The sequence below is a fragment of the Equus caballus genome, chromosome X, assembly GCF_041296265.1.
Source record: "Equus caballus isolate H_3958 breed thoroughbred chromosome X, TB-T2T, whole genome shotgun sequence".
Lineage (NCBI taxonomy): Eukaryota > Metazoa > Chordata > Mammalia > Perissodactyla > Equidae > Equus > Equus caballus.
The window spans coordinates 75,619,023-75,633,162 of NC_091715.1; the positions used below are offsets into that span (position 1 = coordinate 75,619,023).

At 33.4% G+C, this 14,140-nt stretch overlaps 1 pseudogene; it reads right to left on the minus strand.

Moving 5' to 3' along the window:
• Window positions 1-8,067: 8,067 nt before the first annotated feature.
• Window positions 8,068-8,563, minus strand: LOC100071726 (large ribosomal subunit protein eL32 pseudogene; annotated as a pseudogene).
• Between the last annotated feature and the right edge of the window lie 5,577 nt (window positions 8,564-14,140).

A 14,140-nucleotide genomic window follows, 5' to 3' on the forward strand; every position in this document is an offset into this window, starting at 1 on the left:
TAGGACTTATCCAATCAGAGAAATGAAAAGAAAAAAGAATGAAAAAGAGTGATGAGAGCTTAAGGCACTTGTGGGCAAACAGCAAGTGGACCAACATTCACATTATAGGGGTCCCAGAAGTAGAAGAGAGAGAGAGAAAGGGACAGAAAACTTACTTGAAGAAATAATGACTAAAAACTCCCCTAACCTGGGAAAGTAGACAGAAATCCACCCAGGAGCCCAGAAAGTTACTATTAAGATGAAACCAAAGAAACTCACCCCAAGACACATTACAATTAAAGAGCCAAGTTTAAAGTCTTGGAGAGAATGTTAAAAGCAGCAAGAGAAAACAACTTGTTACATACCAGGGAACCCCCATAAGACTATAAACAGATCTGTCAGCAGAAACTTTGCAGGCCAGAAGAGAGTAGCACAAAATATTCAAAGTGCTGAAAGAAAAAACTGCCAACTCAGAAACTCTACCCAGTGAAATTTTCCTTCAGAATTGAAGGAGAGATAAAGAGTTATTCAGACAAGCAAAGCTTAAAGTGGTTCATCGCCACTAAATTGGCCTTAAAAGAAATGTTAAAAGGACTTCTTAAGCTGAAATGAAAGAGTTCTAATTAGTAACAGGAAAACATATGAAATTATAAATCTCACAGGTAAAGGTAAAAATGTAGTAAGTTTCAGAATAATCTCATGTTTTAAAGGTGGTAGCTTTAAGGATTACAAAACTACTATGAAAGTTAAAAGACAAAAGTAGTAAAAATAACTATAACTACATTAGTTTGTTGGTAGATACACAAGATAAAAAGACATAAATTGTGACATTTAAAAATATACAATGCTTGGGGGGTAAAAAAGTAAAGTTTTAGAATGCATTCAAACTTACATTGCTACAAACTTAAAATAGACTGTTATATATGTGAGTTGTTTTATGTAAGCTTCATGGTAACCACAAAGCAAAAACCTACAGAAGATACACAATATATAAAGAGAAAGGAATCTAAACACTCCACCACAGAATATCATCAAATCACAAAGGAAGAGAGCAAAAGAAGAAAGGAACAAAGAAATTACAAAACAGTCAGAAAATAATTTACAAAATGGCAATAAGTCCTTATCCATCAATAATTGATTTAAATGTTATGGACTAAATTCTCCAGTCAAAAAACTTAGAGTGTCTAAATGGACTGAGAAAAACCAACCTGTCTATGTGCTGCCTACAAGAGACTCACTTTAGATGTAAGGACATACACTGAAAGTGAAGGGATGGAAAAAGATAATCCATGCAAATGGAAACTGAAAGAAAGCTGTGATAGCTGTACTTATATCAGACAAAACAGACTCTAAGAAAAAGACTGTAATAAGAGACAGGGAAGGTCATTATGTAATGATAAAGGGATCAATTCTAGGAAAGGATAAAACATTTGTAAATATTCATGCTCCCAACATAAGACAGCCTAAACATATAAAGTAAATATTAATAGACCTAAAGGGAGAAATAAACAGTAATAGGATAATAAAAGACTTTGAAACTCCACTTTCATCAATGGATAAATCATCCAGATAGAAAATCAATACGGAAACATTGGCCTTAAATGACATGTTAGGACAGATGAACCTGACAGACATATACAGAAAATTCCACCCAAAAGCAACAGAATATACATTTTCTCAAGCTCACGTGGAATATTCTCCAGGATAGATCATATATTACTCCCTGAAACCAGTCTTAATAAATTTAAGAAGGTTGAAATCATATCAAACATCTTTTCTGACCACAATGGTACAAAACCAGAAATTAATTACGTAAGGAAAACTGGAAAATTCACAAATATGTAGAGCTTAAACAACATGCTACTCAACAACAAATGGGTCAAAGAAAAAATTAAAAGGGAAATGAAAAAATACCTTGAGAGAAATGACAATGGAAATAGAATATGCCAAAACTTATGGGATACAGCAAAAACAGTTATAAGAGTGAAGTTTATAGTGAAGAAATGAGAAATAGCTCAAATAAAAAAATGTAATTTTACACCTCAAAGGACTAAAGAACAACAAAGCCCAAATTTAGTAGAAGGAAGGAAATATCAAAGATCAGAGAGACATAAATGAAATAGAGACTAAAAAGATAATAGAAAGGATCAATGAAATGAAGAGCTGGTTTTGTGAAAAGCTTAGCAAAATTGACAAAACATTAGTGAGACTCATTAAGAAAAAAAGAGAGGACTCAAATAAATAAAATCAGAAGTAAAAGAGTAGAAATTACAATGATACCAGAGAAATACAAAGGATCATAAGAGACTATTATGAACAATTATATGCCTTCAAGTTTGTCAACCTAGAAGAAATGGATAACTCTCTAGAAACATACAACCTACCTAGACTGAATCATGAAGAAATAGGAAACCTGAATAGACTGATTACTAGTAAGGAGATGAAATCAGTAATCGAAAACCTCTATGCAAACAAAATTTCGCAACATTATGGGTTCACTGATGAATTCTACCAAATATTTAAAAAAAGAATTAATACCAATCCTTCTTAAACTCTTAAAAAATAGAAGAGGAGGGAACACTTCCAAACTCATTTTATAAGGCCAGAATTACCCTGATTTCAAAAACATACAAGGAGAGCAGAAGAAAAGGAAATTATAGGTCATATTCCTAATGAACCTAGATGCAAAAATCCTCAACAAAATATTAGCAAAGCAAATTAAATGATACATTAAAAGGCTCATATTCCATGGTCAAGTGGGATTTATTGCAGGATTGAAAAGATGGTTCAACATTCACAAATCAATCAGTGTGATACACCACTTTAACAAACTGAAGGATAAAAATCATATGATCACCTCAATAGAGGCAGAAAAAGCATTTGACAAAATTCAACATCCATTTATGATAAAAAAAAAAAAAAACTCTCAACGAAGTGGGTATAGAGGGAATGTTCCACAACATAATTAAGACCATATAGGACAAGTCCATAGCTAATATCATACTCAACAGTAAAAAGCTGAAAGCTTTTCCTTTAAGATCAGGAAGAAGACAAGGATGTCCACTCTACCAACTTTTTTTCAACATTGTATTTGAAGTCCTAGCCAGGACAATTAGGCCAGAAAAAGAAATACAAAGCATGTAACTCAGAGAGGTAGAAGTAAAGGCATCACTATTTGTGGATGATATGGTATTATATATAGAAAACCCTAAAGACTTGACCAAAAATCTTAGAACTAATAAAAAACTTTGGTAAAGTTACAGGATGCAACATCAGCATACTAAAACCAATTGCATTTCTATACACTACAAATAAACTGTTAGAAAGAGACATTAAGAAAACATTCCCATTTATAACTGCATCAAAAGAATAAAACACCTTGGACTATATTTAACCAAGGAGGAGAAAGACCTGTACACTGAAAATTATAAGACACTGATGAAATAAATTGAATGAGGCACAAATAAATGGAAAGATATTCTATACTTGTGGATTGAAAGAATTAGTATTATTAAAATATTCATACTACACAAAGAAATCTACAGATTAAATGTAATCTCTATCAAAATTCCAATTGCATTTTCCACAGAAATAGAAAATTCAATCCTAAAATTTGTATAGAACCACAATGACCCTGAATAGCCAATGCAAACTTGACAAAGGAGAACAAAGTTGGAGGCATTGCACTTCATGATTTCAAACTATATTACAAAGGTATAGTAATCAGAACAGTATGGTATTGGCATAAAATAGACACATAGGTCACTTTAACAGAATAGAGAGCCCAGAAATAAACCTACACATAGATGGCCAAGCATATATGATGGGGAACGGACAGTCTTTTCAATAAATGGTATTGAGAAAACTGGACAGCAAAATGCAAAAGAATTAAACTGTATCACTATCTTTCACCATATGCAAAACTGATCTCAAAATGGACTAATGACTTGAATATAAGATCTGACACAACAAAATTCCTAAAAGAAAACATTGGCAGTAAGCTCCTTTATATCAGTCTTGGTGATGATTTTTTGGATTTCACTCCAAAAGTAAAGGCAACAAAAGCAAAAATAAAAAAGTTGATATTATGGAGGACAGAATTAGAAATTTAGAGGACAGAAATATAGAAATGCTTCAGATGGAGAAGGAGAGATAAATAAGACTGAAAAGAAATGAAGAAATTCACCAAAATATCTGACTCAATGAGGAAATACAACATAAGGATTATAGGTATTCAAGAGGGAGAAGAGAGGAGGAAAGGAACAGAGAGCCTGTTCAAAAAATAATAACTGTGAACTGCCCAAACCTGGGGAAGGAGCTGGAATTACAAGTAAACGAAGCTAATAGAATTCCTAATTACATAAATCTAAAAAGACCTTCTCCAATGCAGATATTTGTGAAACTGGCAGAAGTCAATGACAAAGAAAAAAATTAAGGGAAGCAAGGCAGAAAAAATAACCTACAAAGGTACGCCTATCAGATTTTCAGCAGAAGTTTCAGCAGAAATATTACATCCCAGGATAGTGGAATGATATATTCAAAATTCTGAAAGACAAAAACTTTCAGCCAGGAATATCTGTCCAGCAAAAATATCCTTCAGATATCTTGGAGATATAAAAACTTTCCCAGATAAACAAAAGCCGAGGGAGTTTATTGCCACAAGGCCTCCCTACAAGAAATGATCAAGAAGGCCTTCATACCTGAAGGAAAAAAATAAAGGATTTACAAAACCTTGAGCAAGGAGATAAATAGGTAAACAAAATCAGAAAATTGCAACTCTCTATCAGAACAGGTCAGTAAACTCAATTATAACATTAAAGATAAAGGGAAGGAAAACATCAAAAATAATTATGATCACTTCATTGTAACCACAAACTCACAACACAAAATGGAAAAGTTGTGACAACAATAACTTAGGGAAGAGGAGAGGGATGGAAACTGCATAAACTAAGGAAATAAGAGGCTATCAGAAAATGGGCTGTCTCATCTACAAGATATTTTATACAAATCTCACAGTAACCACTAAAGAAAAAATCAGAACAGAGACACAAATGATGAAAAAGTAAAAACCACCATAGAGAACCACTAAACTGAATTGACAGTCAGAAATACATGGGGCAAGAAACAAGGGAGATACAGAAAAACTGGAAGACAAGTGACAAAATGGCACAATTAAGCCCAATCAATTAAGATTGATTGTATATCAATAATCACTCTACATGTAAACAAATTGAATTCTCCAATCAAAAGACACAGTAGGTTGGATGGATTAATAAGCAAGACCCAACAATATGTTGCCTACAGGAAACACATCTCAGCTCTAAAGACAAACACAGGCTCAGAGTGAAGGGATGGAAGACAATACTCCAAGCTAATGGCAACAAAAGAAAGTAGGGGTTGCCATACTTATATCAGACAAATCAGACTTCAAGATAAAAAAGGCAATGAAAGAAAAAGATAGACCGTATATAATGATAAAAGGGACACTCCTCCAAGAGGACATAACAAATTATAAATATATATGCACCTAACACAGAAGCACCAAAGTACATAAAAGGAGAAATTAACAGCAACACGATAATAGCAGGGGACTACAACACCCCACTTACATCAATGGATAGTTCATTTAAACAGAAAAAGTCAACAAGGAAATAATGGAATTAAATGAAAAACTCGACCAGATGGACTTAAAAGATAAATAAACACTCCACGAAAATACAGTAGAATATACATTCTCAAGTGCACATGAAACATTCTCAAAGATAGACTACATATTGGGAAACAAGGCAAGCCTTAATAAATTTAAGAAGATTGAAATCATATCAAGTCTCTTTTCTGACCACAATGCTATGAAACTAGAAATCAAGTCCCCCCAAAAATCTGAGAAAGTCACAAATATGTGGAGACAAACCAATATGCTACTGAACAACCATTGAGTTAATGAAGAAATCAAAGGAGAAATAAAAAAATACCTGGAGACAAATGAAAATGAAAATACACCATACTAACTCATATGGGATGCAGCAAAATACAAGCCCACCTTAACAAACAGGGAAAATCTCAAATAAGCAACCTTAAACTACACCTAACAGAAAGTGAAAAAGAAGAATAAACAAAGCACAAATCAGTAGAAGGAGGGAAGTAATAAAAATTAGAGGAGAAATAAATGAAGTTGAAACTAAAAATCAGTAGAAATGATCAATGAAACAAAGAGCTAGTTCTTGGAGAAGATAAACAAAATTGACAAACTCTTAGCCAGACTCCATGAGGACAAAAGAAAGAAGGCTCAAATAAATAAAATTAAAAATGAAAGAGAGGAAATTCCAACAGAGACTGCAGACGTACAAAGATTTATAAGAGAATACTATGAAAAACTACACGCCAACAAACTGGACAGACTAGAAGAAATGGATTAACTTTGAGACTCATACAACCTACCAAAACTGAATTAAGAAGAAATAGAAAGTTTGAATAGAACAATCACAAGTAAAGAGATTGAAACAGTAATCAAAAACCTCCCAAACAATAATAGCCCAGGACCAAATGGCTTCTCTGGAGAATTCTACCAAACATTCAAATATATTACCTATCTTTCTCAAACTATTTGAAAAAATTGAAGACGACAGAACACTTCCTAACACATTCTATGAGGCCAACATTACCCTGATCCCAAAGCCAGACAAGGACAAAACAAAGAAGGAAAAATTACAGGCCAATATCACTGATGAACATAGACGCAAAAATCCTCAACAAAATATTGGCAACTGAATACAGCAATATATTAAAAGGATTATACACAATAATCAAATGGGATTTATACCAGGGACATAGGGATGGTTCAACATCCTCAAATAAACCAATGTGATACACCACATTAACCAAATGAGGAATAAAAATCACCTGATCATCTCAGTAGATTTAGAGAATGAATTTGACAAGATCTAACAACTATTCATGATAAAAACCCTTGATAAAATGGGTATAGAAGGAAAGTACCTCAACATAATAAAGACCATATATGACAAGCCCACAGCCAACATCATACTCAATGGGGAAAAATTGAAAGGCATGCCTCTGCGAATAAGAACAAGACAAGTGTGCCCATTCTCACCACTCTTATTCAACACAGTACTGGAGGTTTTGGCCAGAATAATTAGGCAAGAAAAATAAATAAAAGATATCCAAACTGGCAATGAGGAAATGAAACTCTTCTGCAGATGATACGATTTTATATTTAGGAAACCCTAAAGAATCCATTGGAAAACTATTAGAAGTAATCAACAACTACAGCAAAGTTGCAGGGTACAAAATAACCCATAAGTGTCAGCTGCATTTCTATACTCTAATAACTAACTAAAAGAAGGAGAAATCAAGAATAAAATCCCATTTACAATCGCAAGAAAAAGAATAAGATATCTATGAACAAATTTAACCATGCAAGAGAAAGACCTATAGAATGAAAACTATAAGACATTATTAAAAGAAATCTATGATGACATAAAGAAATGGAAATATATTCCACGACCATGGATTGGAAGAATAAACATAGTTAAAATGTCCATACTACCTAAAGCAATCTACAGATTCAATGCAATCCTAATCAGAATTCCAATGACATTCTTCACAGAAATATAATAAAGAATCCTGATATTCATATAAGCCAATTAAAGGCTCCTAAAGCTAAAGCAATCCTGAGAAAAAAGAACAAAGCTGGAGGCATCACATCCTCTGATTTCAAACCATACTACAAAGCTATAGTAGTCAAAATAGCACAGTACTGGTACAAAAACATCACAGAGATCAATGGAACAGAATTGAAACCCCATAAATAAAACCAAACATCTACAGACAGCTAGTCTTCGACAAAGGAGCCAAGGACATACAATGGAGAAAGGAAAGTCTCTTCAATAGATGGTGTTGGGAAAACTTGACAGCCACATGCAAAAGAATGATAGTAGACTATTATCTTTCACCATACACAAAAATTAACTCAAAATGGATTAAAGACTTGAAGGTAAGTTGCAAAACCATGAAACTCCTAAAAGAAAATATAGGCAGTACACTCTTTGATATCAGTTTTTTTTGTTTTTTGTTTTTTTTTTTTTTGCAGAGTTTCATGGTTTTATTAACACAAATACAATGCGCACACGAGCTGTAGTCTATTCGTTTTCTTCGCTGCACAGCCTGGCATTGGGATTGGTGATTCTGATGGCCAGCTGGGCTGCTCTTTCCACGATGGCTTTGCGGTTCTTGGAGGAGACGTTGTGAGCAATCTCAGCACAGTACGATTTGTTGCACATGAGCAGCACTTCAAGCTCCTTGACGTTGTGGACCAGGAACTTCCGGAAGCCACTGGGCAGCATGTGCTTCGTTTTCTTATTGCTCCCATAACCAATGTTGGGCATCAAGATCTGGCCCTTGAATCTTCTGCGCACCCTATTGTCAATGCCTCTGGGTTTCCGCCAGTTACGCTTAATTTTGACATATCAGTCTGACTGGTGCCGAATGAACTTCTTGGTCCTCTTTTTGACGATCTTGGGCTTCACGAGGGGTCTGAGGGCAGCCATGACGCCGAGTAGATGGCTGCCACCTCCGTAGGGAGCACCGAGGAAGAGCTTTGATATCAGTTTTTGAAGGATCTTTTTGAATACCATGTCTACTCAGGCAAGGGAAACAAAAGAAAAAATAAGCGAATGGGTCTTCATCACACTAAATAACTTCTACAATGTAAATAAAACCCGAAACAAAATGAAAGACAACCCAAAACTGGGACAAAATATTTTCAAATCATACATCTGACAAGGGGTTAATCTCCAAAATATATAAAGAACTCAGAAAATTCAACAACAAGAAAACAACTTAATCAAGAAATGGGCAGAGGATGAGAACAGACATTTTTCCAAAGAAGGTATACATATGGCCAACAGGCACATGAAAAGATGTTCAATATTGCTAATCATTAGGGAAATACAAATCAAAACTACAATGAGATATCACATTACACCTGTTAGAATGGCTGAAATTACCAAGACAAAAACCAACAAATGTTGGAGAGGATGTGGAGAAAAGAGAACTCTCACACACTGCTGTTGAGAATGAAAACTGGTGCAGCCACTATGGAAAACAGTACAGAGATTTCTCAAAAAATTAAAAATAGAAATACCATACAACCCAGCTACCCCACTACTGGGTATTTATACAAAGATCTTGGAATCAACAATTCAAAGAGACTTATGCACCCCTATCTTCATTGCAGCAATATTCACAATAGCCAAGACGTGGAAGCAACCCAAGTGCTCATCGACTGATGAATGCATAAAGCACATGTGGTATATATGTGTGTGTGTGTATATATATATATATATATATAATATATATATATACACAATGGAATACTACTCAGCCATAAAAAGGACAAAATTGTCCCATTTGCAACAACATGTATGGCCCTTGAGGGTTTTATGTTGACTGAAATAAGCCAGACAGGGAAAGACACTGTATGATTTCACTCATAGGTGGAAGATAAACATATGGGCAAAGAGAACAGATTAGTAGTTACCAGAGGGAAAGGGGGTGGGTATAAGGTATAGAGGGTCACATATATGTGGTGACGGACAAATCATAATATATAAGTGAAATTTCACAATATTATAAACTATTATGACATCAATAAAAAATTTAAAAAGCAGAAAGAAAGATGTGTCCAAGAGATTTGAGAAAGAATAGTTCATATGATAAATCATGGAGCCCAAGACAGGTTGACAAAATAGAGAAATCAGGATTGTGCTTACAGTTGCAAAAATAATGGAACAATTGAGAGACTGTGTTCAAAAAGCAGGTTTGAAAGCAGTAAGGGCATGAGAGAACTGGTAGAAGAGTAGGTTGTGGTCATAGTAGAATATTAAAGTTTAATTTTTATGAAATGGAGCAGTTACAAAATTCAGGGTGAAGCCAAGTGGGGTTGTGAAAGTCCAGTAACAGCAAGACTAGTTCTTTAGGTGAGTTACCTGCATGGATGTTTAAGTAATAATAACAAAAACAAAGATAATAAAATGTGAGTTGCCATACCTTGAGTATTTACCATGGGCCAAATACCTTGTTATATTGTCTAATTTTATTTTTCCAGCAATCTTGTGAGATACCATTATCTCATTTTGCATATAAAGAAACTGAGAATTAAACAGATTAAGCCTCTTTCCAAGGGTCACACTGTAAATAAGTATTTGAATCTGGATATAAACTCAGGTCTGTTGGGTCTAAGTCTACACTCTTTTCTGTATGTCACTGATGGAAAATAAATTACCAGCCATATATGAATGAACAATTACCTCTCATTGAGTGAGTGTGTTGTTTTTCTACTTCCAGATGATATTAATAAATTAGATTATAAATCTCAAATTAAAGGAATTCTTATATTGTTTGGCTTGTAGAGATAAACAGGCAGTTATAAATTCAATATTCCCAAAGTTCCAAGAAACTAAGGAAATTGAATATTTAAAGATTTCAATATGCTCGGAAAAAAAAGTATTCTTCAAGAAACCAACCCAGAGACATTATGTAAATATGTTTATATAACTTAGGTATAACTTTGGCAAATGAGAGTAGTTTAATAATTTTGGCTTAATAAAAATAGCCATGTCTTCTCTGATTTATTGGTGTCAAGCGTAATACAAGCATGCATTTGTGTTCCACTTTTATTCATAGATTTTATTTGACTTACACAGGTTTACTGATCAATTAAGCTAACATTACTTCTACTTAATGTTTAAGCCTATGCAAAATGTAAATTTATCTTTAACCCAATTGAGTCATTATTCTGATGAATTTTATTTCAACAGTATTTGTGTATGTCATCTTGAAGATAATTTCAAAGATCTTTAGGTAACTAAAAATCTTGGATTGATATTGAATTGAGTTAATTAATGGATTCATGGGATATCTAGATCACTTCTAAATGAGATGAAACAGTGATTGTTAAGCATAAGTTTACATTTATAAGTTTTTGCTTCTCATTTTTATATGCAAAGTTACATCTTTGGATCTTGGTAATATGTTCATTTTTGTCACTTTCAGACACTGTATATGGGATTGTGTGGCTGTAAAAAGTCGTATTATGTATATTCATGAGCTCTGCTAACCTGCTAAATGCTGATGTGTGACAGGCAATTCTTAATTTCTCACCCCTCAGTTTTCTTTGTGAAATAGAAGTTTCTTTGGTTAAAAGTTGTAGTAAATATATGTAGTTGAAACTGTACTTAAGAATAATAGTTTCAGAGAAATATAACTGTGTACATGCTCTGTTTCTGAAGGACAAGAGTTGTTTTATCATAAAGCAGCAGTTCTCAGAGGGTTTTTGTTTTGTTTTGTTTTGTCTTGTCTTTGTCTCCAAATCTCTTTATACTCTTCAAATGTATTCAGGGACCCAAGGAGTTATTTTGTGGGTTTTGGCTACCAATATTTACTATATTAGAAATTGAAACTGAGAAATTTTTTAACGCTTCCTCATTAACTCATTTGAAGATACCAATGATGAGTGTATTGTATGTTAATAGCATTCAATATTATAAAATTTGTCCTGACTTCACAGAACCCCTGAGATAAGGTGTCAGTTTGTTCCAGAATATGGAAGAGGGTAATGAAGGACAAAAGTTAGAAAGCAACTTTTGTTTTTCTAGGTTTATGATCCCTGAGGCTAAAAAGCTCTGAAATGTGTTAACATCTTAGCAAAGTTTGCTCAATTTTGATTGGCTTATTTCCTTGGTTTGCTATTTATCTCCTTTAACCTGCAATATGGAGGGTTCTTCACCACACAATATAATCACTCTAGATAGCAAAGATTTTGTGTTTGACTAGAATAATTTTCTGTGATTTATGCTGACTTTATTATGTCCTTGATTATTTAAGAAGGCAGAGATTATTCACTTAGCAAAGAGCTAAGGTTCTTTATAGTCATGTCACCTTGTATGCATATTTTTAAATTTGTTATTGTCACTTTCAAATGGGGAGACAAGTATCATTTCTCGAGCACCCATGATCCTATCTTAAGTATTCAAATTGTCTGACAACATTTGATTTTTACCTTCCAATAATTGAATTCTAAACACAAAATAAATCAAAATAAAACTTTGACATTCTTTTTTTTAGTTCTACTCTCTTAGAAAAATTCAGTTATACAGTACAGTGTTATCAACTATAGTCACCACGTATTACATTAGATCCTCAGACATTATTCATCTTATAGCTGAAAGTTCGTACCCTTTTACCATCCTCTCCCTATTTCTCCCATCGTCTAGCCCACCACCAATCACTTTTCTACTCTTGGTTTCTATGTATTTCACTTTTTAAAAAAATTCCACATATAAGTGATACCATACAGTATTCGCATTTCTCTTTCTGGCTTATTTCACTTAGCATAATGCTTTCAGGGTCCATCCATATTGTCACAAATGGCAGAATTTCTTTCTCGTGGCTGAATAATATTCCATTATACATATATACCACATCTTCTTTATTCATTCACCCATTGAAAGACACTTACTCTGTTTCTCTATCTTGGCTATTGTGAATAATGCTTCAATGAACATGGGAGTGCAGATATGTCTTCAATATATTGTTTTCATTCCATTTGGATATATATACCCAGAAGTGGGATTCTGGATCATATGATAATTCCATTTTTAATTTTTTGATAAATTTCCATATTGTTTTCCATAGTTACTGCACCAATTTACATTTCCACCAACATTGCCCAAGGGTTCCCTTTTCTCCACATCCTCACCAACACTTGTTATCTCTTGTCATTTGGATGATAGCCATCCTAACAAGTGTGAGGTAATATCTTGTGATTTGCATTTCCCTGATAACTAGCGACAATTAGTAACCTGTTGGCTATTTGTATGTCTTCTTTAGAAAAATGTCTATTCAGGCCTTCTCTCCATTTTTTAATTGGATTGTTTGGTTTTTTGCTGTTGAGTTGTATGAGTTCTTTATATATTTTGGATATTAACCCCTTATGAGATAGATGATTTGCAAATATTTTCTCCCATTCCGTAGGTTGCCTTTTCATTTTGTTGATGGTTTCCTTTGCTATACAGAAGTTTTTAATTTGATATAGTCCCACTTGTTTATTTTTGCTTTTGTTGCTTTGCTTTTGGTGTCAAATCCAAAAAAATCATTGCCAAGACTGACATCAGGAGCTTACCTCCTATACTTTCTGCCAGGAATTTTATGGTTTCTTACTTTCAACTCTTTAATTCATTTTGAGTTGATTTTTGTGTATGATGTAACGTAGGGGTCTGAGATATGTTGTGTACCTAAAACTACCTTTGAGATTTCCCAGAGGGAAAACTCGCAAATTATCTTTTTTTTTCATTTTGTAAAAAGAGGACTAGAAATAATTGTTTATTTTACATATTACTATCAAAGAGCTGCATGAGAGTTGTCAAATCCAAAAACATGCTCAGCCTTCCCTAGATTAAATTTGTATGGGTAAAAAGTTATTACAATTAGTACGTTAGAAATTGTGTGTTTCATGGGAAGTCCCTGGAGATTTGTCAATGTCTTCACTTTCTATATTGTGTTTTAACCTCTGAGGAAACACTGAAATAGTATTTAAAAGTTCCGTTGAGCTTTCCTATATTTATCAGTCTTGAAAGTGCTTTGTCTGATGTTAGGAAACAGCAGGATAGAGTATTATTTAAAATATTTATTTGGTGTCAATCTTACTTCTTTAATGTGAATTTAGGATCTTCTAGGCCAGAGGTTTTTAATTGGGGATTCACATCACTTACCCATGGATTTTTATTACAATATAGATGTTTAGAATCTATTCCAGATTACTAAATCTCTTTATAAGATATTCTGGATATATTCGTAGTATATTCTTATTATGTTTGGTATACTCATGATTTGTTATATGCATCGTATTTCAAGATTTTAATGTTATATCTCAAAAAATTTTTCTCTGCAAAAGTTATATTCACCTATTTTTATAAATCGAATATAGCGTTCACTATATTCTTTGAAAATAGACTTAATCAGTATCTTTATAGCCACTTGGTCTAAAACTTTTTGGATTGACTTAATTACCTTGTTTTGCATGCCATAGAAACAACCAAATTTCCTTATCAGTTTGATTATTATTGTTATGAACTTTCATCAG